Raw genomic sequence first — 27,295 nt, 5'->3', positions numbered from 1 at the left:
AGGAGAAAGAGGAGGAGGAGGAGAAGTAAAGAATAACAGCAGCAGCAGCAACAACAACGAGAAGAACAATGACAACAACAAGGAGAACAAGAAGAAAAGAGCGAATGTTAACTATGGCTAGTGGAAAAGTGAAAAAAAATGAATGAGAACGAATGGACAAAAGAATCCTAATGCAGAAAAAGAGCGTAACTGAAAAATTATGACATTTTATGTGCTGAGATACATTTATTTAAATGTGTTGAGAAAGCAAATTTAATTGGTTATATTGATGTTTAATACAGCTTAAACAATTTGTTTAACTTTTGGAAAAGTTAACAGAATACATTTAAATTTATCACGTCAAAATTAAGAAACAAAGAGCTATCCAAAATCACAATTCCCAAGCTAGGTCACAAGCCAGAATAGAGATTATACAGGTTTAAGATTTTAAAATAAATAAATCAGAAATCCGAACAAGTTATATCCCCTTCAAAATATAAACTTACTCTGATGTTGCCATTGCTGAACATAAGTATTTTTAGAACTCCAATTTCAGAATTACTTTCAGAATCTGTGCCATATTCTTTGAAATCTCCTTAATGTGGCAACAAATCTGTCTTTTGTGATTGAATTTAATATTCCGAAATAGTCAAATCTAGTAAATAAGGTTGAATAGGGAGCTAAGTGGTATAGAGGATAGAACACAGGTCTTGGATTTAGGAAGATCTGAGTTCAAATCCAACCTCAGATATTTGACTAGATGTGTAAACCTTGACAAGTTACTGCCCCAGCTTCAGTTTCCCCATCTGTAAAATGGGGATAATTACCTGTCTTCCAAAGTTTCTATGAGGATACAAGGTGATAATATTTGTAAAAACATTTGAAAATCTTAAAGCACTATATAGAAATGATAGCAGAGGAACAATATTTTAGTTAAAAATGAAATATGACTGACTTCAAACTAATAAAATTAGTTTTCTTTCTTTGAGGGTATATATAAACAGTTCCAATTCATTAAGCACTTACTATGTGCCAGATGAAAATGTTTCATTTCATAATAGTATCTTTCATGGGGCAGCTAGGTGGCACAGTGGATAAAGCACTGACCCTGGAGTCAGGAGGACCTGAGTTCAAATGTGACCTCAGACACATAATACTCACTAGCTGTGTGACCCTGGGTAAGTCACTTAATCCCATTGCCTAGCCAAAAAAAACAAACAAACAAAATAGTATCTTTCAAATAAGTATATAATCTCATCTGAACATCTGCTTTTACAGAAGCATCATAAAATATCAGCAATAGCATGATATAGTGGTACAGTTCTGGACTCAGAGTCAGGTAGAGTGGGGTTCAGATCCCACAACTCAATAGCTATGCAGCAAGTCACAAAGTCTTCTGAGCTTCATTTTCCTCATGTTTAAAATGGGGGGCGGGGCGCAGCTAGATGGCGCAGTGGATAGAGCACTGGCCCTGAAGTCAGGAGGACCTGAGTTCAAATCCGGCTTCAGACACTTGACACTTACCAGCTGTGTGACCCTGGGCAAGTCACTTAACCCCAGTTGCCTAATAAAAAAAACAAAAACCAAAAAAAAATAAAAATAAAAATAAAATAAAATGAGGGGGAGGAAAAGTGAGGAGAGGAGGAGGAAGAGAAGACACTGTGCTAAGCACTTTACAAATATTACCTCATTTCATCCTCACAACAACTCTGGGAGGTAGGTGTTATTATTATCCCTATTTTACAGATAAGGAAAGTGAGGCAGACAGATGTTAAGTGACTTGCCCACATCACACAGCTAGTATATGTCTAAAGCCACATCTGAACTCAGGTCTTCCTGACTCCAGGCCCAAAACTCTATCCACTACAACAGCACCTAGCTGCTTTCAGGGTGCTCTGAAGCACCATTCTAGGCATTACAGAGAATGCAAATGTGAATAAACCACAATTATTGCCTTTAAGTGGCTTATAATCTCAAAACAAATAAGACAGGCACATAAATAAGCATGATGTAATAAATGTAATAAAAAGGTATATTCTATTTGAATGTGCCATGGGCCCAGGATAGGAGTACTACTAGGAGGAGGAAGAAGAGGCCTGTGTGGCAACTACTCAATGTTAAAAAAGAAGACAACCTTAGACTAAGCAGAGCATGAAAGAGCCCCAGATAGATTGATGCTAGATTTCATATTTCCCCCGACCTGGGAATAATGTAGGAGAAAGAGAGATAGGACTTTTTGGCTCAGCAGATGGTGGGGAAGGTTAAAAAGCCTCTATAGTCAACAGAATTTTAAATAAATATACAGGAAGCCTCACAGGAATTCCAAATAGTAATTAGTAAAGATTCATGGTCATTAGGGTATAGTCAATTGCAAGCTAAAGAAAGGTTAAATACTATTATAGAATGATAGCTTTAAAAGAGTGGTTATAATAATGAAGTAGGGGTAAGATATGTCTTATTCCTTCTCTGTGAGAGATGAGCAAGGAGTGGAAAAGGGATCAATAAAGCATAATTCTCTATACTATCTAGGGAATTTGTGTGGCAATAAATAGAGGCAGATATGAGGAAAGGAAAGTAAGCTTCTATTGGTCACAGCATGAGAGGAGGAAGGACTAGGACCAGAACAGTGACTCCATTGATGTCAGTGGCCCCTAATCTTCCCCTCCCCCATGAAAACCCTGTGTTTTTGGCGGGGGATCTCTACTGATTGATTTTTAGGAGAGAGAGAGATAACTGCTGCCATCAAGTTACAAACACTAGAAGGGCTTGCTTGGCTTTGAAGAAATCATGGTCATAAAGCAACCAAGACCTCCTGAGCCCATCAATTCTTATACAACAGTGGCAGGGTAAAGTGGTAAACACTGTCTTTCAATCATTCCTATTTTCCCCTTTCACCCACCTGGCTTTCTAGTTCAGTATCTAAATGGATGTACCAAAGGGAACACCTCTCTGCTTTGGAAGTTGTATCAAAGGACCTATCTTTTTTTTAAAAAAAAAAAAAAAACTCCAAAAAATCTTAGCCGGAGACCAAACTTTTTTTTTTGTCTTTATAACTCACCATTTTCTTTATTTGTACAAAATAGTGAATAGAATACTCATACCCTGACTGGGGAAAAAATGGCAGTTTAGGGTTTAAACAAGTCCTTCTGCCCTGAAGCATCTATTTTGAAGGCTTGGGACTAGCAGCTTTAGCTCCAGTATCTTTGGGTTTGAACTCTGGAGGTTTGGGACTGGCAGGTTTAGCAGCCTTGGAATCACTGGGTTTTGTGGCCTTAGAATCAGACTTGGAAGCCTTGGAATCAGACTTGGCGACTTTGGTGTCAGATTTGCTGGCCTTGGGGCCAGATTTGTTAACCTTGTTATCAGACTTACTGACCTTGGTGGCAGACTTGGCAGCCTTGGGGTCAGTGGGCTTGGCAGCCTTGGGGTCAGTGGTTCTGGCAACCTTAGAGTCAGGCTTCATGACCCTGGGGCCTAGTGCCGACTCTAGAGCCTGGACACTTGGTAGCCATCTTGTGGCCAGCACGCTGCACTAGCCCAAGGCCTAAGGAGCTTGGCCTTGGAGGCCTTGGGGCTCAGGGCCTTGATGGCCTCTGTTTGGGCCTTGATGGCTTGCATCTTCTTCAGCCCCTTCTTGTTGTGTTTTTTGGCAAAGAGCATGTTTCTCAGAAACTTGGGGTCAACTCCTTTCAGAGACTCTTATCTCTGTGACCTAGGTTTGATGCCATTTCTGTGCCATTTTCATGATTGGTTATGGGTGGTATGGTTCTTAGACTTAGCCATCTTTACACCGCAGCCTGTGCTAACAGGCACTCCACCCACCAGAAGAGGCCAAAGCGAGAGAGAGAGAGAGAAAGGCAGAGACAAAACTCTTGCAAAAGACCTGTGTTCTACCTCTTTCTTCTCTGGAGATGATCCTGGCCCCCATCATGCCCTGTCCCTCAACTTCCTCCTCCCAACTTGATTTCCAATAATTACACTAAGAATAGCAAAGGCATGTGGTTAATACTCTTTATAAAGACAAAGTAAACATTTAAAACAAATAAAAGTAAACAGCCTTTCCCAAGAACCCAAGAAAAAGGTTTTGAATTAAGAGAGGAGATACAAAGTTACTTCCTTGGAGACTTTAATGGGAGGGGGAGGGATATGATCAGTTTCAGCAATAGCATCTGTTCTAACACTTCTCAGAATGAAAGCCCACACAAACACACAACCTCACTCCCCATCCTGATCTTGGTCCTTTTGAAATCTACCCCTCTGTACACTTCTGTCCTCCCAGATGCACACAGTTTCTCCAGACTCTCACTCTTCAGTTACATGCATCATCTATGGTTTGTCAAGTGCTGGTTTTTCTCTTCAAATCTGACTTCTAACTGGACATAATGAAATGACTTTTGAAGGTCACCCAAGGGTATGGTCAATCAGGTTGTCCTTGCTTCCTTTTTAATTCATTCAAGGGACTTGTTTTTTTGTACTGCACTGAAGCAGGGATTCTTAAGCTGGGGTCCATGGACCCATGTTTGTGAACTTGGATGGGGAAAAAAGTTACATCTTTATTTCACCATAATTGGTTTCCTTTATAATACTGTGTATTTTATACATTTAAAAATATTCAGAGAAGATTCTGTATGCTTCACCAGACTGCCAAAGATGTCTATAACACACACACAAAAGCTAAGAACCCTTTAACCCTGTCTTGAATTAAACATTATTCTCAGTCTCATGATTGAGAATTTAGTTCTATTTCTAATTTCAGTGTTTAACAAAGTGTTCCATACACGACAGAACTCAATATATGTTTATTAAATTAATTTCCTTTAAGTCAACAAGCATGCATTAAGCACTTAATATGTATCAGGCACTGTGCTAAGTGCTGGGGACAAAAAAAAAGTCCCTACTAGAGAAGTTTATTCTTGTCTCTGTGAGAGGCACATCTAGACTAATGTGGGCACGCATAGGTCAAAACTAAACAGCCCCGACACTGACCACCCTTCACACGAGAAAGGGGTATCTTGTTTAAGGAACAAGAAGAAGGCCAGTGTTGTATAACAAGACTGGAGAGGTAGGAAAAGGCTAGGTTACAAAGAGCTTTAAAAGCCAAACCGAGGGTTTTACATTTAATCCTGGAGGCAATAAGAAGCCACTGAAATTTATTGAATAGAGGTCAGAGTGTGTGAGAAACTGTCAGACCTGTGCTTTGGGAACATTAATTTGAGAGCAGAGTGGAATGGGAGCTGGGAGAGACTTGAGGCAGAGAAACCAGTCAGTAGGCTATTGCAATAATCCAGGTGTGAGGTGAGAAGGGCTTGAACCAGAGGGGTGGCAGCACAGAGGAAAGAAAGGAAATGTAGAACAGGGATATTTGGAACATAGAAATGATAGAAGCTGCAAATGATTGAATATGAGGGAGGACAGGATGAGAACTCCTTCAATATTTCACTGAATACATCTAGGAAAACAATATTTTGGGACTTTTCCATACCTTAATATGTGCAACTTTATAAATATGAAGTACAATACTAACAGCACAGATTGCCTCTTTTTAAAGGTTAAATAAGCCAGTAAACTCTTCAAAGTCTTTAACAGAAGAGATCCTCCCCACCCCTAGAATAAATGGTAAGGGTTGTGGCAAGCTTCAGGTAGAGAGGTAATTTTCACAAACTTATCACCAGTAGAGAAATAACTGACAAAGGGGCTAGAAAGGTACATCTTAAGAGGTCTTCCTGACATGGGTCCAAGTGCTGCCTTAAATAATACTGGCTATGTGACCCTGGGCAAATCACTTAAACTCTCAGTGCCTCCATCAAACTCTCTAAGACACTAAGTTGTCTAGCAGTTGCCAATCTGCTTTGGTAGAATTTTCCTCAATGTGGGTTCTGCTATACCATTGAAGTCACAGCTACAGATCAAAAACATAAATAACTGGTAAAGGAACATTAAATTGGCAATACAAAAACCAGTTGTCCCCCATGCCTTCAATGTACTTCCTCTTTGTCTATGCCTTTCAGAATCCTTACTTTCCTTCAGGTAGAAGCCATCTCCTCTGTGATTATGTTTCTCCCAATTATTTGTGTTCTTTTTTAAAAAAAATTATTTACCTGCATTTATAATCTATCCTTCCCACTCCGCTTGCCCCCTGCCATGAAACAACTAAAAAGAAAAACTCTCACAATAAACATTTATAGTTCAGCAAATTAAATTCCTACAATGGTCATGCTCCAAGACACACGTCTCCTCTGTATCTTGAGTTCATTATTTCTCTGGCAGGAGGTAAATGACATATTCCATCTTGTGTCTTCTGAAGGGCTTGTGCTTTATCATTGAATTGATCAAAGTACTAAAGTCATTCAATGTTGTTTTTCTTTATATTTATGTTGTCATCTACAAACTGTTCTTCTAGTCCTGTTGTATTTGCTCTGCATCAGTACATAAAAGTCTTCCCAATTTTCTCTGAAACTGTCCATTTTGCCATCTCTAACAGTATACTATGCCATATATTTGTATATAATAATGTTTAGCCATTCACCAACAGGACACGTCCTTAGTTTCCACTTTGAGGCTATCATGAAAAGAGTTGTTATAAATATTTTTGTATATATAGGCCCTTTTCCTCTTTTATTTCTCTGGGGTAGATGTTACACAATTTAGTAAATTTGGGGGCACTTCCAAATTTCTTGCTAAAACAGCTGAACCATTCATAGCTTCATCAACAATGCATTAATATGTGTATTTTCCTACAAACTTCTATTTGTTATTTTCCTCTTTTATCATCTTTGTCAATCTGTTGGATCTGAGGAAGAACCTCAAAATAACTTTAATTTGAAATTCTTTGATTATTATTTATTTGGAGCATTTTTTCAAGTGGTTATTGATATCTTAGATTTCTTCCTTTGAAGACTACCTGTTCATATCCTTTGACTATTTATCTACTGGAAAAAACTTCTTAGTCTTATAAGTTTGAATCAATTCCTTACATATCTTAGAAATTAGACCTTTATCAAAGAAACCTATTGCAATGATTTTTCCATTTGCATTTTCCTCTTAATTTTAACATTAGATTTGTACAAAAACTTCTTAATTTTAGATAACCAACATTGTCCATTTTATCTTGTATGATTGTCACTTGTTTAGTCATGAGTTAACTCTTCCCCTACTCATAGATCTAAAAGGTAATTTCTTCCTTGCTTCTCCAATTTATGTGTGACATGAATTTTTTTTATCTAGGTGGATATATTATCCATAATGGATATATTATCCACTTGAATCTTATCTTGATATATGGTGTTATTGGTCTAAATCTAATTTCTGTGAGACTGCTACCCAGTTTTCCCAGCAGTTTTTGTCAAATAGTAAATTCTTTCACCAGTAACTAGAGTCTTTGGGTTTATTGAACACTAGGCTAGTATATACCTTTGTATTGCTTTTTCTATTGTTTTGCACCTAATCTGGTGAGTTTTTCTGTTTTGTTCTTTTTACCATTATCAAATTGTTTTTAATGATTATTGTTTTATAGTGTAGCTTAATACCTGGTACTGAGAGCATCCCTTCCTTTGCACTTTTTTTCATGATTACCCTTGAAATTCTTGATCTTTTGTTCCTCTATAAGAATTTTATTTTTTATAGCATAAAACACCCTTTTTATAGTTTGGTTTGGTGCTGAATAAGTAAATTAATATAGCTAGTATTGTTATTTTTATCATATTGGCTCAACATATTCATGAGCAATTAATGTTTCTCTATTTAGGTATCTTTTTATTTCTGAATCGAGCTTTCTTCAAAATTTCCCAGAACTTTGACCTCTCTTGCCCCTGTCATGCTCTACCTTATAGTTACTTGTCTATGTACAGTACAGGGGATACCATAGAATCTAAATTCCTTGAAGCCAGGGACCATATTTTGGTTTTTTCATTTTATCCCTATCACCTTACACATCTACATTTACATAGCAGGCACTTATATTAAATGTACAATTGTTGACTTTACAATGCATACTTGCCATCTGTTTGATACTCTACTAAATACTATGTAACATGCTTGGGGCCATCTCATAACCACAATTGTTTTTTGAAACCAAGAAGCAGCTAGTGAGTCTTCAAAAACTTCCCATGAGAAACTTTTCAAAGCATGGTTTGTACTTCTGAAATGAACTTCTTCACATATCCAGTTTCAGGATTTTTAAAAAAAATTGAATTCTAGAAAACTAAAAAAAATTTTCAAATGAATTCTACTGGCAACCAAAGTTTGCCCTGCTTATTATATTCGGCATCACCAACTGTAGTACTACCTCCATACAAGAAAACCAAGGGTTTAAAGAATATCTGTTATATAGACAATGATATGCAGTTAGATCTATAACTAGGGGTTAAATAATTCTTATTGTTTCTATCAGTTCTGTGACTCATAGGAGTTCTACTGTTAAAGCCTAAAGTCCAAGGAGAACAGAAGGAATAAAGGGGGGTGGAGAGGGATGTGACGTACTCCTAGGAGACCAGAAACTTAAACTCAAGTTCAGAGAGGAAAGAGCAGAATGGCATCAGCAGGTTCTCCTTGGTAGGACTTGAAATGGAATTCATTCTCCCTGCTCCATGAGTAATAAGCTAGCTATGAAGAAAATCAATCAGAGGTCCCAGCCAGCGACAGGATATTGAATAAAAAAAAAAGCACTGCCTCTAGTAGTTTTTATATCTGAGTTTATGCTCTGTGAAGAAAGAGGTGCTAAAACTTGGAATGAGTTCATGAGTCCTTCATCTAATACTTGACATTTCTGGATGCAGTGAGCTAAATATCAATTGACAGCTGTGCTGTATTTCCTACTTCTTTACTTGCTCAAGGGAAGAGTGGCTATTGGGATGCTCAACAAACTGAAAGGCATTGCTTTTTTTTCTGGCAATCCTTGGGTTCAGCATATACAGTAATCCCTATATGCTGCTTGAGAGCAGCCTGAATATAGAAGCAGCTATGAGATCACAGGAGAGTAGATGTCCTGTTATGTATCATTTATTCCACTTATTGATTCTATGTTAAAAGTAAAACAATGGGGGCAGCTAGGTGGCACAGTGGATAGAGCACTGGCCCTGGATTCAGGAGGACCTGAGTTCAAATCTAACCTCAGACACATAACACTTACTAGCTGTGTGACCCTAGGCAAGTCACTTAACCCCATTGCCTAGCCAAAAATAAAATAAAATAAAATAAAAATAAAAGTAAAACACTGTATTACAGTATACAAAGATTTGCTCAGATGGGGGCCAATTCCCTTATGTTAAGGTCACAAAATAAGACCTCAGTGAAATATAGCAGATGCAAGGAAAAGGTTGGATTTGGGGTGGGGGGGGTGGGTGTGGCTATTCTAATTGAGTAAATCTACAATAACCACATGGCTCAGACTAACAAAAGAGAGCAGTAACACAATAAGAGATGGAACTGAGGAATAGGTCACCCATTCTATGAAAACACTATGTTCCTATATTTGTTTTCTTCTGCTTTTATATACCTAATCTGTTCTACATTTTTATTGTTTTTTCTATTGTTTTGCACCTAATTTGATCAGCTTTTCTGTTTTGTTCTTTTTACCGTTATCGAATTGTTTTAATGACTATTGCTTTATAGAAAGTATAACACTTCCCCTCAGGGGGATAAAGCATATTTAACCACCAGGGCAAATATGAGACTTCCAGACACTGGATCCTTTATGGTTAACTGGGAATAGGTTAGTGGCTAGCAACACCACTTCATGGTTTTAGATGGATAGGCTATAAAACTGATCCCTTAATACCTATATCTTGGACAGACACTGACAAAAAAACAAAAAAAACAATGAGCTTGGCCCAGAATTGGAGAAAGAGAACAGGCTCTTCTACATGTGGGAAATTGTGCAATGATTCTGACAATCCCAAGCTGCTCCCTAAAACAAAAACCTGTCTTTGACACTAATTTTCTTCCAATAATGCTATATGGTCGTGAAAAATGAAATGTCAGAATTACCTAAGAATCAAATTGCAGGTAACCCAAATGTCAACAGAAAGACTCCTGGTGGGTACAAGTAGATTGTTAAATGTTACCAACAACTTGTATTCAAAAAGTGGTGTAAAAATATTTATGATCATAGGAGGTAGGCTGGTCATGTAGTGAAAACTGGGGATAGCAATAGATGGACGGACTGAATGCTACCCTGGTATCAATGTAATGTTAGAAGACCTAGAGGAAGGACACTAGCACATTGAGCTGCTGATCTCCTATGGAGGATTTATGAGAGGACATAGACAAGAATCTGAAAGTATTTTAATACATGAATGGGGCTGGAGGAAATGTGCCAACACTTATGAGATCACAGCTCTACTGAAATACTGAAAAAGTGTCCTACATGTTTAATCTACACCTGGAGCTTTGCTACTAGAATGGCACTGGATTTGAAGCAAGAAGAACTTATGTTTCAGGGTCATTCTAGGTTAATATCTCATCAAAGTACCTAAAGATATTATAATAAACAGTGCTTTGGAACAGAAAAAAGAGAGGAAGAGACTAGTCATGCTTCAAAATAACATTTTGTATTGCTAAGATGCTTTCTCACCACTGATGATCCTAAGTTGAATGAATGACAAAGGAAACTGGACAACAAATGCTGCTATCCTAAAATTTTGTGAATTTTTAAAGTACTCTAAAAAAATACATCATATATCAACTCAATAGTCAATGGAAAAATATCTCACATTTAGAGTACCAAAAGTTAAAACAATGTTTATGAACTGCCTAAAACCTGTGTGACTCAATACATTTTTCCTGGATTTCTGCTACTCCATACTTACTGGCTTCAAGCAAAGCAGATGACTGCAAATGGTCACACGAGGCTGATAAAAAAAAGTTTTCATACGTTTCATAAGTTGCCATGGTCAAAAAATTCATCACTTAATGCTCAATTTTCTAACAAAGTCTGTTTGTCCATGTTCAGCTATTCTAGTACTTGGATAGCAATATTTCCAACTTAGTAGAACGTACTAGAATTTTTGCTCCATCAGGATTGTATCTGAAAATCCAGAACCATTTCCACATCACAATGAAAAGTTAAACTAAAACTTCAACATATATAAGCTTGTTTCATAAAAGTAACTACATGTATTTGCAGAAGAATAATATATGAAATACATGTGCATTTGCTTTTACCATTTCCCACTTTTTTTGGTGAAGGATAATGATAATGATGATAATAAAAAGTAACACATAGTGCTTTATAGTTTGCAAAGCACTTTTCACTTTATCTCATTTCATCTTTACAACAAACCTGTGAAATAAATGCAAGTATTATCCCCATTTTATAGCTGATGGAACTGAGGCTGAGAGAGATAAAGTTACTTGCTCAGGGCCACACAGGCTAATGTCTGAGGCAGGATTACAACTCAGCTCTTACTGATTCCTAGTCCAGCACTGTATCTAGCCACCTAGCTAACAAAGAAGATGTTGTTCTCCTAACAAAATTTGCAAAAAATATTTCAAAAATATTCATAATAATAGTAATTCCCATCTATATCATATTTAAGTATTTTCCTTAAAACAACTTTACAAAGTAGGTAATGAAACATCATCCCCATTTTGTAGATGAGGAAATTAAGGTTCAGAAGCTTAGGGATTTATCCACAGTCAACTAGTAAAGCCACTGAGGTCTTCAGGAACCAAGTCCCATGTTCTTTCCCTTCTATCTCCTGTCTCCTATACTCAACCTATCTTTTATACTCAGCCTATTGAATCTTCCAGTGTCTGCTCCTCAGTTTTGGCATAAATTATCACAGCATTATCATCCAATGGTATTAGGTAGATGAAAATTTAATTAGAAAAGAATCAAAACAAGTCATTATTTTAAAGCATATAATGTGCACTTTTAACACACATCTATCTCTCAACATTATAGTTATATCAAATGAATGGATTTTGAGCAGAAGACAAAAGAACTAAATTGAGCTTTCACAACCAGTGATTATTGTCATGATTTAAGTAAATTTTATTTAAGTCAAATCTCTCTCTAATCACACTGAAGAATGAATAAGGGAAAAACACAAACACTAATGTAGTATGTGGAGGATGGAGGTAAAAAAGCATTTTGAGGAAGTGAACACTTAAACACTTGATGTAGTTACTAAGCAAGGCTGCAGAATTTTTTTCCTCAAGGATTTAAAAAATAGAATAACTTTAATCTGTATGAGATAATTTCTATGTAGTACTGCTTAAAAGCAAATAGATGGGATAAATAATATACATTTCATCCAGTCTCATTTTCCTTATGGTTAACTTGATTAAAATTCTATAACCTCCTATGGTGGTTCTGCCACTGGGTACAAAGAGTACAATTCCTATCAGCTCCTTTGCCTCAGTTTCACAAAGTGCCAAATGAAAAGTGAAAGTTATTTGGTCAATAAATTCAGTTTTAAGGTTTTATTGTCTATAGCAAATACATAGAAACCAAATAAGGTATATCATTAGAATTTATGGACAGGATGAAAAATGTTACTATCTGAAATAAAAACAACACAAATGGTTTCATCAATTAATATGGCCAAAGAACTTAGTCAAAAAACATTTATTAAGGGGCAGCTAGGCGACTCAGTGGATAGAGCACTGGGTGGAATCAGGAGGACCTGAGTTCAAATCTGACCTCATACACATAATACTTACTAGCTGTGTGACCCTGGGTAAGTCACTTAACCCCATTACCTAGCCGAAAAAAACCAAACACAAAACAAACAAACAAAAAAAAAACAAAGAGACATTTATTAAGTGCCTATGATGTGCTAAGCACTAGAGATACAAAGAAAGACCAAAAAAATGCTTTCAAGGAGTTCATAGTCTAATGAGAGATAAAACATCAAACAATTGTGTACAAACAAGAGATGGAATAAATTGGAGATAATCTCAGAGGGAAAACACTAAGATTGAGGAGTAGGAAAGGCTCCCTGTAGAAGTTAAGATTTTTAACTTGATTGGTTGTCCTTCATACTTGAAAAGGACCAAAATGACATCACTGTGTGGGGGTCAAGGTACAGTGTATCCAACTGTAGCTGATCAGACCAATATGAGCTCAGAAGGCTCTACTACAGGTGGGGCATAAATAGTCCATATGAACACGTGGGGTGGATTCTCTAAATTTGCACACCTCATGTTTCTTTTGAGCTACTTCAATTCTGCTTTGTTCGTAGAGCACTTTCTCCGACGAGGGCATGCCACACTTGATGGTCTTGTGCCAGTGTCTCCCATGTCTCACAATCAATTCCAAAGTTCTTCCAAGACACCTTGAAAGTGTCCTTGTATTGTTTCTTCTGACCTCCTTGTGAATACTTGCCTTGCATGAGTTCTCTGTAAAATAGTTTTTTTGAAAAATATATGTTTGGCATTCAAACAATGTGGCCAGCCCATGGGAGTTTTGCTCTCTGAAGTAGAGTTCGAATGCTTGGCAGTTCAGTTCAAGAAAGGATCTCAGTGTCTGGTACCTCATCTTGCCAGGTGATCTTCAGAATTTTGCTGAGGCAATTTACATGGAAGTGATTCAGTTCCCTGGCATGGTGCTGGTAGACTGCCCATGTTTCACAGGGATACAACAATGGGGTCAGCACAATGATCCTGTAGACTTTCAGTGTAGTAGGCAGCCTAATACCTCTTCTGTCTCACACTTTCCTTCAAGGCCTCCCAAACACTGAGCTAGCTCTGGCAATGCATGCATCAACCTCATCACTTATGTGTACATCCCTGGAAAGTGTACTGCCAAGATAAGTGGACATATCCACAGCATTCAAAAATTTCCATTTGTTGTAACCGATGATTCCATATATGGATGGCGAGATGCTGACTGGTGGAGAAACTCTGTTTTCTTGGTATTAATTGTTAGGCCCAAATTAACACAAGCAGCAGAAAGTCAATCCATACTTTATTGCATCTCAGCTTCAGAGGCTGCATTATTGTTTGAGTGCACAATTGTGCACAAAAAGTCACACCCCAACTCTCCCACCACTTTAGTCTTGGCTTGGAGCCTTTTTAAGTTAAGTAATTTACCATCACTACAATATCTGACCTTGATGCCATTTTCATACTCATTGAAGGCATCTGACAACATCACTGAAAACATCATGCTAAAAAGCATGGGAGCAAGCACGCAGTACTGCTTCATTCAATGATGACTGGGCAAGTGTGACAGCATCGTCCTTTATCCAGAACCTGTGCAAGCATGCCATCATGAAACTGATGTGTAATATGGATAAACGTCTCTGGGCAACCAAATTTTGCCATAATTTTCCATAAGCCCTCACAACTGATAGCATCAAAAGGCTGAGACTTGATAATTACCACTTTATAATATGGTTTGAGATATAGTACAGCTAGGCCACTTCACATTTTTTTCATTAATTCCCTTGATATTCTTGACTTTTTGTTCTTTAGGTGAATTTTTATTATGTTTTCTAGCTCTATAAAATAATTTTTGGTAGTTTGATATGGCACTGAATAAGTAAGTTAATTTAAGTAGAATTGTCATTTTTATTATATTGGTTCAGCCTACTCATGAGCAATTGATATTTTTCCAGTTGTTTAGATGCAACTTTATTTGTGTGAAATGTGTTTTGTAATTGTGTTCACATGGTTCCTGGGTTTGTCTTGGCAGGTAGACTCTCAAGTGTTTGATATTGTCTTACAGTTATCTTAAATGGGGTTTCTCTCTATCTCTTGCTGCTGAATTTTGTTGGTAATATATAGAAGTGCTGATGATTTACATGGGTTTATTTTATATCCTGCGATTTTGCTAAAATTGTTAATTATTTTAACTAGTTTTTAGTAGATTGTCTAGGATTCTCTAAATATACCATCATATCATCTGCAAAGAATGATAGTTTTGTTTCCTCATTGCTTATTCTAATTCCTTCAATTTCTTTTTTTTCTCATTGCTATAGCTAACATTTCTAGCATAATATTGATAATAGTTGTGATAACAGGCATCCTTGCTTCACCCTAACCTTATTGGGAAGGCTTCTAACTTATCCCCATTACAGACAATGCTTGTTGATGGTTTTAGATAGATACTACTTATTGTTTTAAGGGAAGTTCCATTTATTCCTGTTCTCTCTAGTGTTTTTAATAGGAATGGGTGCTGTATTTTGTCAAAAGCTTTTTCTGCATCTATTGAGATAATCATATGATTTCTGTTGGTTTTGTTATTGATATGGCCAATTACGCTGATAGTTTTCCTAATATTGAATCAGACCTGCAATCCTGGTATAAATCCCACCTGGTCAGAGTGTATGATCCTTGATACACTTTAAGAAAATGACTAGGATGGTGAAGGGTCTGGGAACAATGTCATGTGAGGAATAACTGGATAAACTGAATAAACTCTTCAGCCTGAAACAGGAAAGAAAAAAACAAACACTAAAAGTAGCATAAATTCTATCTTCAAAGAGTGACTAGATTTATTTTTACAAAGTTCCAAGGGGGAAAACCAGTACTGATATGTAGAACTATAGGACATTCTACCTATTCATCCAATTTATTTTCTGATTTTGGACTATATAGTAGGGTCAGGCTCTGCACACTTCTGGAGGGAAAGACTCAGATGGTGATACTGCTGCTTTCTGGAATTATTCAATGTTGTTTTATTCCAAGTTGTCGGGACAGCTTAGGCTGAGAACTTGCAAACTTTCAGTACTCCCCAGGTGGTCTGGTCCAGGGAAAAGTCTGTGTCTGAGGTCTGTAAGTTCTTGACCTGGGTTTGGGTCTAATCAGCAGTAGACTACTACTGGACTTAACCACAATTAGCCAGCTAGAAATCTCTGCTGGTTCTGTGTGATAGAACTGTAGGTTTCATCTTGGTCTGGAATTCCTGCCCTGCTTATTTTTCTGTAGGCTTCAGATTAGGATAGAAGATGGAACTGAGAACACATTCTAATCCTGGAATCCAAGACCCAAAACTGTTGCTTGCCCCTTGCTGGGGCCTGCAACTGCTCCTGGGCCCAGGTGTCTTCCTCAACACACTTTGGGCCTATGACCCTGAATTAGGTAGTGAGCAACAGATGCCAGTTAGCACTATTCCTATACCCTGCATGAGCTCTCATTGCCCTGGTAGGGATCTGAAACCTCATTTTACTCTTGGGCAAAGTCCCTGGGCATCAGAGTGCTCTCCATGGAACGTTCCTAGCCAGAACAGTGCCCACTGACCTGTCTGGCTCTTAACCAACCTGAGCTGGACAAATGACTGGTTTTTTTCTTGGTTTTCCCCATTAGTATTTGGTCTGATAAGTTTTCTAGCAATGTTTGGAGGAGTTTGAGGGAAGAGCTCAGCTATATTTCTTCCTCCTACTTTGCCATTTGGCTTCACCAGCACCTTTCCCCTGCCCCCACCTCAAGTCACTTCTTAAAGGAGCTTGGTGCTATGTCTGGAAGGCATACTGTCCTCACTTTTTCCTCTTGGAATCCTGAAATTTCAATTAAAATAGCTCAGATACTGCCTCCTATAAAAGGCCCTTCTTAATTCTTTCAATTGTTAAATTTTCTATCTATTGAAATTACATTGTATTTTTCTGAACATTTTTTCAATTGACGAAAGGCAGAATGGCATCATAAAGAGCTAGCCTTGGGACCAAGAAAATGTGGATTCAAGTGCAGCTTGATATATACTAGGTGTGTGACCCGAGGCAAGTCACTTAATCTTTCAAAGTACTAAGAATACTCTCTAAGTCTATAAATTGAAGAGAAGGTGCTGACCTGCCTTGGTAGAGGAAGATTCTCACTGGGAGCACCCTACACCAATGAAATGACCAGTCCAGCCTCTGGTTGCATGTTGCTTCCCTCTCCTCCCAGCCAGCGTTAATCTTGAAGTCAGGCACTTTATTTTTCTTAGCACTTAGCATGGCTGTTTGTATGCTGCAGAAACTTAATGAAGGATTAATTTAACTGAATTTAAAAGCAGAATAAGGAACAATATAAGGAAGTACTTTCTAACAATTAAAGCTGTTCAAATATAAAACTGGGCTGCTTTGTGAGGTAGTGAACTCTCTATATCACTAAAAGGTATTTGAGCAGAGATTATATGACTACCTGTCAGCGATACCATGGAAGGTACATCTAGATTGGGTGAGACATTGCTCTAAATCAGTAGTGTGCATTTTTTTTTCATTGTCCACACCTATCAGTAAAAACTGTTTGAATAGGTGTGCTGCGTGTGATATACTATTTATATTATGAAATCTTATTATTCAATGGAAATCTCTCTCCAAAGTCACCAATGATCTCTTAATTGCCAAATATAATGGCTCTTTCTCAATCCTCATCCTTTTTGGCCTCTCTGCAGACCTTAACACTGCCAAACATTTTCTTCTCCTGCATACTTTCTTCTCTCTTGATTTTCATGACCCTGCTCTCTCCTGGTTCTCCACTTGTTGGTATGACCACTTCCTCTTGGTCTTCTCTGCTGGATCTTCATCTAATAATCTGATAATTTTGGGTGTCCACTAGGTTTTGTCCTTGGCTCTCTTCTCTTCTTCCTCTATATGATTTTGTCTGGTGTTCTCATCAGCTTCCTACAATGTATTCAATTATCTCTATGCAGGTGATTCTACTTATCCAGCCTCATCCTGACCTAGTCTTGTATTCCCTATGGCCATCTCAAAGTGGATGTCCCTTAAACATCTTAAACTCAAGATATCCAAAACTGAACTAAATCTATTTCCCTCCCCCTCCAAAAAAAAAAACCATAAAACCTCCTCTCTCTTCCTAAATTCCCTAGTACTATCAAGGGAACTACCATTCTCCCAGTCACCCAGCTTGACGATCTAAATGTCATCTTCTAATGCTCACTCACCCCGCCTCCCCATATCCAATTAGTTGCCAAATCTGTCATTTTTTCCCAACATCTCTCATATATTTCCCTTTTTCTCCTCTGATACTGCTACCATCCTGACATAAGGCCTTCATCACTTTATCCTAGACTATTGCAATAATCCGCTGGCTGGTCTCCCTACCTGAAGTCCTTCCCCACTCCAGTCCATCCTATAAAGTAAATTTCCTTAAGTGCCAATCTGTGTCACACACACACACACACACACACACACACACACACACACAGAGTCCCCCAAGTACCCCATTTAATAAATTCTATGGCTCCTTACTCCCTTCAAGATCAAACATAAAATCTTTTTAGTAAAGCCTTTCATAACCTGCCCCCTTCTCTCTTTCCAGTCTTCTTACATCTTACTGACATATACTCTTCAATCCAGTGCCACTGACCTCCTTGCCATTCATCACACAGACATTCCATCTCTCTACTCTGGGTATGTTCACTGGCTGTCCCTAATGCCTGGAATTCTTCCTTCCTCATCTCTACCTTCTGGCTTCTGTGGCTTCCTTCAAGTTTCAGCTAAAAACTCACCTTCTACAAGAAACCTTTCTCAGTCCTCCTTATTGGTGCATTCTCTCTGATACCACCAATCCCCAATTTATTCTGCACATGTCTTGTTTGTACATAGTTGGTTGCATGTTGTTGCCTTAATTAGATTTTGAGCTCCTTGAGGACAGGAATTGTTTTTTCTCTATTGTATTGTACCAATCAGTATCAGTATTGTACCAATGCTTGGTACAGTGCCTGGCACTCTGTAGGCATTTAATAAATGCTTAACTTGATTCTATACAGTCTGGTTTCATTCTTGACTCCTCACTCACACTCACAAATTGATTCTGTTGCCATCTGTGTAGTTTCACATTTCTCCTATACATATTCTCATTACCTCCAAGATCAAATATAAAATTCTGTTTGGCTTCACAACCTAGCCCCTTCCTACCTTTTCTGTCTCCTTTTACTTCCCTACCCTCTATAATCTGGTGACACTGACCTTCTTGGTAATCTTCATGTTCCATGCCCAGAATCCATTTACTTTCACTGGCTTTGTACCAAGCCCCTCCTCACCCATGCCTCCTGGCTTCCTTGGCTTCTTCAAGACTCAGATCAAATCCTACCTTCTACAAGAGGCATTTCCTGGTTCTTCCACTTTCTCCCATTAGTAATTTTTGATTCTTTCTCAATGTGGTCAGATTTTGAGTGTATGTTATGTATACAGAGAACTCTTACAAACTTGTTAATATTTAAACCTTTTTTATTTAACATCCTGTTGATTTCTACATGATATTTCTTTCAGAAAACAAAATTTTATGGTTAAAAGAGGTTTTCCTTTTATTTAATAGTGGAATTCTATTAACTCACTTAATTGTTGGGAGATTCTTCCTGTTTCCACTGTTGTATGCTTAGTATGGTATAGTGAACTTGAATTTAGGAGGATATGGGTTCAGATGCTACTGTTGACACATATTTGTTGTTTTTAACTGAAATGAAGACTGTATTTGAGTTTTATCAGATAAGCATGCCTACTCATCCTATGCAACTGATTCGGTCAAAAAACAAAAGGAGGGTTCATAGTTCTTATTGGGCACTGTCACATAGAGCAGAGCCTGAGGGCTCTCTTCAAGGGAATCTGGGGGTCAGGAAGTGGATATTCTGGGGGTGCACATGCCTAGGTCATGGTTAGGGTATAACCACCCTCAAGGGCCTACACTTAGTGCAGAAGAGGAGAGATTGAGAATTTGCATAGCCTTGCAGGGTACAATAATGGGCATAAGGAATGGTGGGGTTGTGTAGGAGAAAAGCCTCTGAATTTGGCTATGTGGGAAATATGATATGTAATCTACTTTTTTACCCTCCAATTTGTTTATCATATACTCCTTATAGTCATGGTCCTCACTTTAGAAATTATTGTTCTGGATAACTCCTAAGGTCTCTTCCTTTAAAAAAAAATAATAAAAATAATAAAAAATAATATTTCATATAAGACAATTTTAACATTCATTTTTTAAAAATTTAAGTTTCAAATTTTCTCCCCCACTAAACTCCCTGTGACATTAAGCAATCTGATATAGGTTATACATGTGCAATCATGTAAAACATATTTCCATATTACTCATGTTGTGAAAGAAGATACAGACAAAAAAAATATGAAAAAATATAGAAAGTGAAAAATAGTATGCTTCAATCTGCATTCAGTCTCCATCAGTTCTTCCTCTGGAGGTGGATAGCATTTTTTATCATGAGTCCTTCACGATTGTCTTCAATCATTATATTGCTGAGAATAGCTAAATCATTCACAGTTGATCATCATACAATATTGCTATAACTGTATACAATGTTTTCCTTGTTCTGCTCACTTCCCTTTGCATCAGTTTGTGTAAGTCTTTCCAGGTTTTTCTGAAATCATTCCGTTGATATTACATCACATATACCACAACTCGTTCAGCCAGTCCTTAATTGATGAGCATCCTCTCAACTCCTGATTCTTTGCCACCACAAAAAGAGCTGCTATAAATATTTCTGTACAAATAATACAAATCTCTTTGGGATACAGACCTAGTAGTGGTAGTGCAGGATCAAAGGGTATGCAGTTTTATATCCCTTTGGTCATAGTTCCAAATTGCTCTCCAGAATGGTTGAATTAGTTCACAACCCTATCAACAGTGTATGAGTGTCCTAAGGTCTCTTCCAAATAAGAGTCTTTTTTTTTTATCAGTGACTTTCAAATTAACAAAACAAAAAGAAAAATATTGTTCACACATTTGGAAAACCCTACTTTCAGGAGATGACAGAGAAAATTCTTAAAAGTTGAAAACTTTTACAGTATAGACCAGAGTGGGGAACCTTCACACTCGAGACTATATGTGGCCTTCTAGGTCCTCTGGTACATCCTTTAGACTGAGCCCAAGTTTTACAGAACAAAATCCTTTTATTAAGGGGATTTGTTCTGTGAAGTTTGGATTTGGTCAAAGGGCTGCACCTGAGGACCTAGAGGGCCAAATGTGGTCTCGAGGCCGCAGGTTCTCCATCTCTAGTATAGACTATATTCAATTTACAGCATACATACATTAAAATATAGTATGAAGAGGGTAGGGTATAACAAGAGAGGAAAGTACTTTGAAAAAAGTCTGAGCACAAAATTTACCTTATAGCATCACTTGTTTCATGTAGACCAACAAGGACATTAAATTCAAATTGAATGTACTTCAAACAACCTTTGTTCCTCAAAGGTGTCACACAATCTAGTATTGGCTATGCATGTTATTTTTCATGAAAATGTAATTAAAACAAATCCTGGAATGTCATTTTGCTTTAAGATCATATTATATCAGTATGCTCACAGCCTCTCTGGTGAATGCCTCAGCTGGAAAAGTATTTTAAAATTTAGCTTCGGAAGAAAAATTCATCCCCTAGAAGCTAATTTGGTGGTAAGTCTCCATGGACTTAACTAGTCCTTAGAAAACACATAAATCACTAACCCCATTGCTCAATCTTTTTTTTCTTTTTTAATGTAGATAGGTGTTGTAGTCAACAGTGTTAGAGCAGTAGCAAGAAAGACCTAAGTTCAACTCTTTTACCTAAGATACTTACTAGCTTTCTGATCCTGAAGAAGTCACTTAACTTCTCCCAGCCTCAGTTTCTTCATCTGTAAAACAGAGATAACATCTACCTCACAGGGTTGTTAAAGATCAAATAAGATAAAATATGTAAAGCTCTTAGCAAACTTTAAAGTGCTATATAAATGTTAGCTATTGTTATTTATCATCATCATCATCATTATTATTATTACTTCTATTCCTAATTCTGGCAGAGGTTTCTTGAACACCAGCTTAACTACAGAGCAAATGGTGGCAGATTTCACATGAATAGTAATGTGACATGAGTATTAGGATAACTGAAACTCACTTATATTTGTTTCTCTGCCCTGAGCCAGACCTGGCTTCTTTCCAGTACACATATGGTAATTTAGGAAGGAAGGGGAATTCTTGTCACACTGACAAGATGTCTGATTGATCACCATATACTTTTCCATTTGTCTAAAATTTCACTGCCTATCACCTCCCAATCCTACTAATTTATTAGGGACCAGCTCAGATCCTATTTACTCCATGAATCTGCCTTCTGCAGGTATTCCTGACCAATGATTTACCCTTCTCTCAACCCTCTTGGTATTTATGCTCAGTGATACTAAATTTGGCACTTCTTATCCTAAGGCACTGCACTGTTTTGTTTTGTTTTTTCCTTATGTTTCAGTCTTATCTTTCTTGGATCTGGGTTACAGTCCTGGGTCTTAGTCCAAGTGTGAAGAGTAGCCCTAGCACAGCAGAGATTTCAGCCAGAGGGGAGCAGGGAGTCACAGTTCCAGGCTTGAAAAGGGTGCTTGTGGTTGCTCACAAACAAGTGCACAGTACAGGAGAGTGGTTAACATACCTCTCCCTAGATCATACCACCTTGGAAGAGTCAAAAACTTATAGGTCCCCAGAATTACCTCTGAAATCACAGCTGCACAAAAAACCTGAAACTAAGGACAGTGTCCTCTCCACTTGGGAAGCAGAGCCCCACTTTAGCATAGAGTTAAAAATCAAGAAATAGACTGGAAAAATGAGCAAACAACAGAAAAATATGACCATAGAAGGCTATTATGGTGATAAGGAAGATCAAAATACACACTTAGAAAAAGACAACAAAGTCAAAATTCCTGCATCCAAAGCCTCAAAGAAACATATGAATTTGTCTCAGGCCATGGAAGAGCTCAAAAAGGATTTTTAAAATCAAGTAAGAGAGATAGAGGGAAAATGGGGAAGAAAAATGAAAGTGATAGAAGAAAATTATGAAAAAAGAGTCAACAACTTGGTAAAGTAGGCACAAAAAATGCTGAAGAAAACATCTTAAAAAACAGAATTGGTCAAATGGTAAAAGAGGCACAAAAATCCAATGAAGAGAAGAATGCCTTAAAAAACAGAATTGGTCAAACGGAAAAAGATATAAAAAAAATTCACTGAAGAGAAGAACTCCTTAAAAAGCAGAATTGGCTGAATGGAAAAGGAGGTACAAAAGCTCACCAAAGAAAATAATTCCTTAAAAGTTAGAATTGGGCAAATGGAAGCCAATGACTTTGTGAGACATCAAGAAACAATCAAACAAAATCAAAAGTGAAAAAATAGAAGAAAATGTGAAATATCTCATCAGAAAAACAACTGACCTGGAAAACAGAACCAAGAGAGATAATTTTTTTTTGCTTTTTTGGTGAGGCAATTGGGGTTAAGTGACTTACCCAGGGTCACACAGCTAGTAAGTATCGAGTGTCTGAGGCCGAATTTGAACTCAGGTCCTCCTGACTTCAAGGCTGAGCTCTATCTACTGTGCCACCTAACTGCCCCAAGGAGCAATAATTTAAGAATTACTGGACTACCTGAAAGATATGAAAAAAAAAGCATAGATATCATTTTTCAAGAAATTATCAAGGATAAGTAGCATCTATCTAAAATCAGCAGCAAGTATTATATGTAATGTGGATAAACTAGAAGTATTTCAATAAGATCAGGGTAAAACAAGGATGACCATTATCACCATTGTTATTCAATATTGTACTAAAAATGTTAGCTTTAGCAATAAGAGAAGAAAAAGAAATTGAAGGAATTAGAATAGGCAATGAGGAAACAAAACTGTTGCTCTTTGCAGAAGATATGATGGTGTACTTAGAGAATCCTAGAGAATCAACTAAAAAACTACTTGAAATAATTAATAACTTTAGCAAAGTTGCAGGATATAAAATAAAGCCACATAAATCATCGGCATTTCTACACGTTACTAACAAAACCCAGCAGCAAGAGATAGGAAGAGAAGTCCCATTTAAAGGAACTGTAGACAATATAAAATATTTGGGAGTCTACCTGCCAAGACAAACACAGGAATTATATGTACACAACTACAAAACACTTTTTACACAAAGTCAGATCTAAAAAACTGGAAAAATATAAATTGTTCATTGGTAGGCCAAGCTAATAAATAAAAATGACAATTCTAACTAAATTAATTTACTTATTCAATGCCATACCAATCAAACTACCAAAAAAATATTTTATAGAGCTAGAAAAAATAATAACAAAATACCTCTGGAAAAACAAAAGGTCCAGAATATCAAGAGAATTAATGAAAAGAAATGCAAGAGGCCATACCAGATCTAAAACTGTATTATAAAGCAACAATCATCAAAATTACTTGATACTGGCTAAGAAATAGATCAGTGGATCAGTGGAACAGGTTAGGTACACAAGACATGCTAGTCAATTACTATGGTAATCTACTGTTTGATAAATCCAAAGACTCCAGCTTCTGGGATGAGAACTCACTATTTGGCAAAAACTGCTGGGAAAACTGGAAAAAAGTATGGCAGAAACTAGGCATGGACCATCATCTTACACTGTATACCAAGATAAGGTCAAAATGGGTACACGATTTAGATATAAAGGCTGATACTATAAGCAATTTAGGAGAGCAAGGAATAGTTTACCTGTCAGATCTATGGAGAATGGAAGAATTTATGACCAAACAAGAGACAGAAAACATTATGAAATACAAAAAGGATAATTTTGATTACAATAAATTAAAAAGGTTTTGCACAAACAAAGCCAATGCAACCAAGATTAGTGGGGAATTCAGTCCTCTGAGACCTGCTCCAGGTTCACAAAGGCCTGCCTTGCCTGAGCACTCATGCCGAACTGTGCTTTTCTCCCAGCCCGGCGCAATATACCTTTCCGATCAACCATTCAGGTTGTCTTGGGCTGGAAATTTGTTTCACTCTGCCTTTTTGTGGGTTCTGCTGCTTTAGAATTTGTTTAGAGTCATTTTTTATAGATATTTGGAGGGGTTTGGAGGAGAGCTTAAGCAAGTCACTGCTTTTACTCCGCCATCTGGGCTCCACCCCCTAAAAAATTTAAAAAAAGAAAAGAAAAAGCAGGAAAGACACATGAAATGATGCAAAGTGAAGTGAGCAGAACCAGGAGAATAGTAACAGCAATATTGTATGATGATCAACTATGAATGACTTAGCTTTTCTCAGCAATACAATGATCCGAGACAATTTTGAAGGACTTACGGTGAAAAATGCTATCCACACCTCTAGAGAAAGAACTGATGGAATTTCAATGCAGATGAAAGCATACTTTTTTTAACTTAAAAAAAAAAGATTAGAGGGGAAGTAGAAAGCTGGGAAATAATTTTTATAGCCAGTATTTCTAATAAAGGTCTCATTTCTAAAACATATAGAGAACTGTGTCAAATTTATAGAATACAAATCATTCCCCAATTGATAAATGGTCAAAGGACATGAACAGGCAGTTTTCAGATAAAAAAATTAAAGCTATCTATAGTCATATGGAAAAAAATGCTCTAAATCATTACTGATTAGAGAAATGCAAATTAAAACACTTTGAGCTACTACCTCACACCTAACAGACTGGCTAGGATGACAAAACAGGAAAATGATAAATGTTGGAGAAGATGTGGGAAAATTGGAACACTAATGCACTGTTGGTAGAGTTGTGAAATGATCCAACCATTCTGGAGAACAATTTGGAACTATGCTCAAAGGGCTACAAAACTGTGCATATCCTTTGACCCAGCAATACCACTTTTAGGTCTCTATCCCAAACAGACCATAAAAAAGAGAAAAGGACCCACATCTGCAAAAACATTTATAGCAGCTCTTTTTGTGGTGGCCAAGAATTGGAAATTGATGCCTATCAATTGGGAATGGCTGAACAAATTGTAGGATATGAATGTAATGGAATACTATTGTTCCATAAGAAAGAATGAGCCGGCAGACTTCAGAAAAACCTGGAAAGATTTACATGAACTGATACTGAGTGAAGTGAGCAGAACTAGGAGAACGTTGGGGGGGCAGAGCCAAGATGGTGGAGGGAAAGCAGTGACTTGCTAGAGCTCTCCCCCAAACCCCTCCAAATACCTATAAAAAATGGCTCTAAACAAATTCTAAAGCAGCAGAACCCACAAAAAAACAGAGTAAAACAAATTTCCAGCCCAAGACAACCTGGATGGCTGATCAGAAAGGTATATTGCGCCAGGCAGGGAGAGGAGCGCAGTTTGGCATGGGCGCGCAGGCTGTGGCGACCCTGGAGCAGGCCTCAGAGGGCTGAATCACGGGCTGCTGTGGCAGTTTCCAGACTTCTCAACACACGAATGCCAAAGACAACTTAGAAGGTCAGTGGGAAAAGTCTGTGACTGCAGTGAGAGAAGAAGCTAGGTCTTAGCCACAAGTCCAGAGTGTGCCCTCAGGGCAGCGGCTGCATCCTGAGCTTCCAGCCCACAGACTGAGGGGGAATTGAGTGGCTGATTAGAGGGGGATTGCAAGGATCTCTTTGCCAGGGCTGAGGCAGGAATCTCTTGCTTTGCCCATGCTTGGATCTGGGTCATAGTTCTGAGGGGCGGTCCTGGGGCGAGGAGGAGAGCTGGTGAGGAGGAGCGCTGGCATGGTGGAGCTTGTTGTTGCTGTGGAGAGGAAACCCCTTGCCCCTTATCATACGACCTTGGAAGAACTGAAAATTTTCAGGTCCCTAGAAATATCTCTGAAAACAGCTGTACCAACCCCCGAAGCTTGGGACAATACATTCTTCACATTGGAAACAGGCTCTTACCTTAACAAAGAGTTTAAAACTCAAGTAATTGGTTGGGATCATGAGCAAGCAGCGCAGAAAGAGTCAGACTATATTATCTTACTTTGGTGACAAAGAAGATCAACATATACAACCAGAAGAAGAAAACAAAGTCAAAGCTCCTACATCCAAAACTTCCAAGAAAAATATGAATCAGTCCCAGGCCTTGGAAGAGTTCAAAAGGGATTTTGAGAAGCAAGTAAGAGAAGTAGAGGAAAAACTGGGAAGAGAAATGAGAGTGATGCAAGAAAATCATGAAAAGCAAGTTGACAGCTTGCTAAAGGAGACCCAGAAAAATACTGAAGAGAATAACACCTTAAAAAATAGCCTAACCCAAATGGCAAAAGAAGTCCAAAAAGCCAATGAAGAGAAGAATGCCCTAAAGAGCAAAATTGGACAAATGGAAAAGGAAGTCCAAAAGATTACTGAAGAAAATACTTCCTTAAAATTAGAGTATAGCAATTGGAAGCTAGTGACTTTATGAGAAATCAAGACACTGTAAAACAAATCCAAAAGAATGAAAAATTAGAAAACAATGTGAAATATCTCACTGGAAAAACAACTGACCTGGAAAATAGATTCAGGAGAGAGAATTTAAAAATTATTGGACTATCTGAAAGCCATCATCAAAAAAGGAGCCTAGACATCATCTTTCAAGAAATTATCAAGGAAAACTGCCCTGATATTTTAGAACCAGAGGGCAAAATAGAAATGGAAAGAATCCACCGATCTCCTCCTGAAAGAGATCTCCAAAGGAAAACTCCTAGGAATATTGTAGCCA

General features: G+C 37.6%; 1 pseudogene; it reads right to left on the bottom strand.

Moving 5' to 3' along the window:
* Positions 1–3,139: 3,139 nt before the first annotated feature.
* LOC114049496 lies at positions 3,140–3,814 on the bottom strand (annotated as a pseudogene).
* Between the last annotated feature and the right edge of the window lie 23,481 nt (positions 3,815–27,295).

Source organism: Vombatus ursinus, unplaced genomic scaffold (assembly GCF_900497805.2).
Source record: "Vombatus ursinus unplaced genomic scaffold, bare-nosed wombat genome assembly UNPS02014798.1, whole genome shotgun sequence".
NCBI classification, from domain to species: Eukaryota; Metazoa; Chordata; class Mammalia; order Diprotodontia; family Vombatidae; genus Vombatus; species Vombatus ursinus.
Note: the sequence above shows the minus strand (reverse complement) of the source record. Positions and strands in the feature narration are given on the sequence as shown.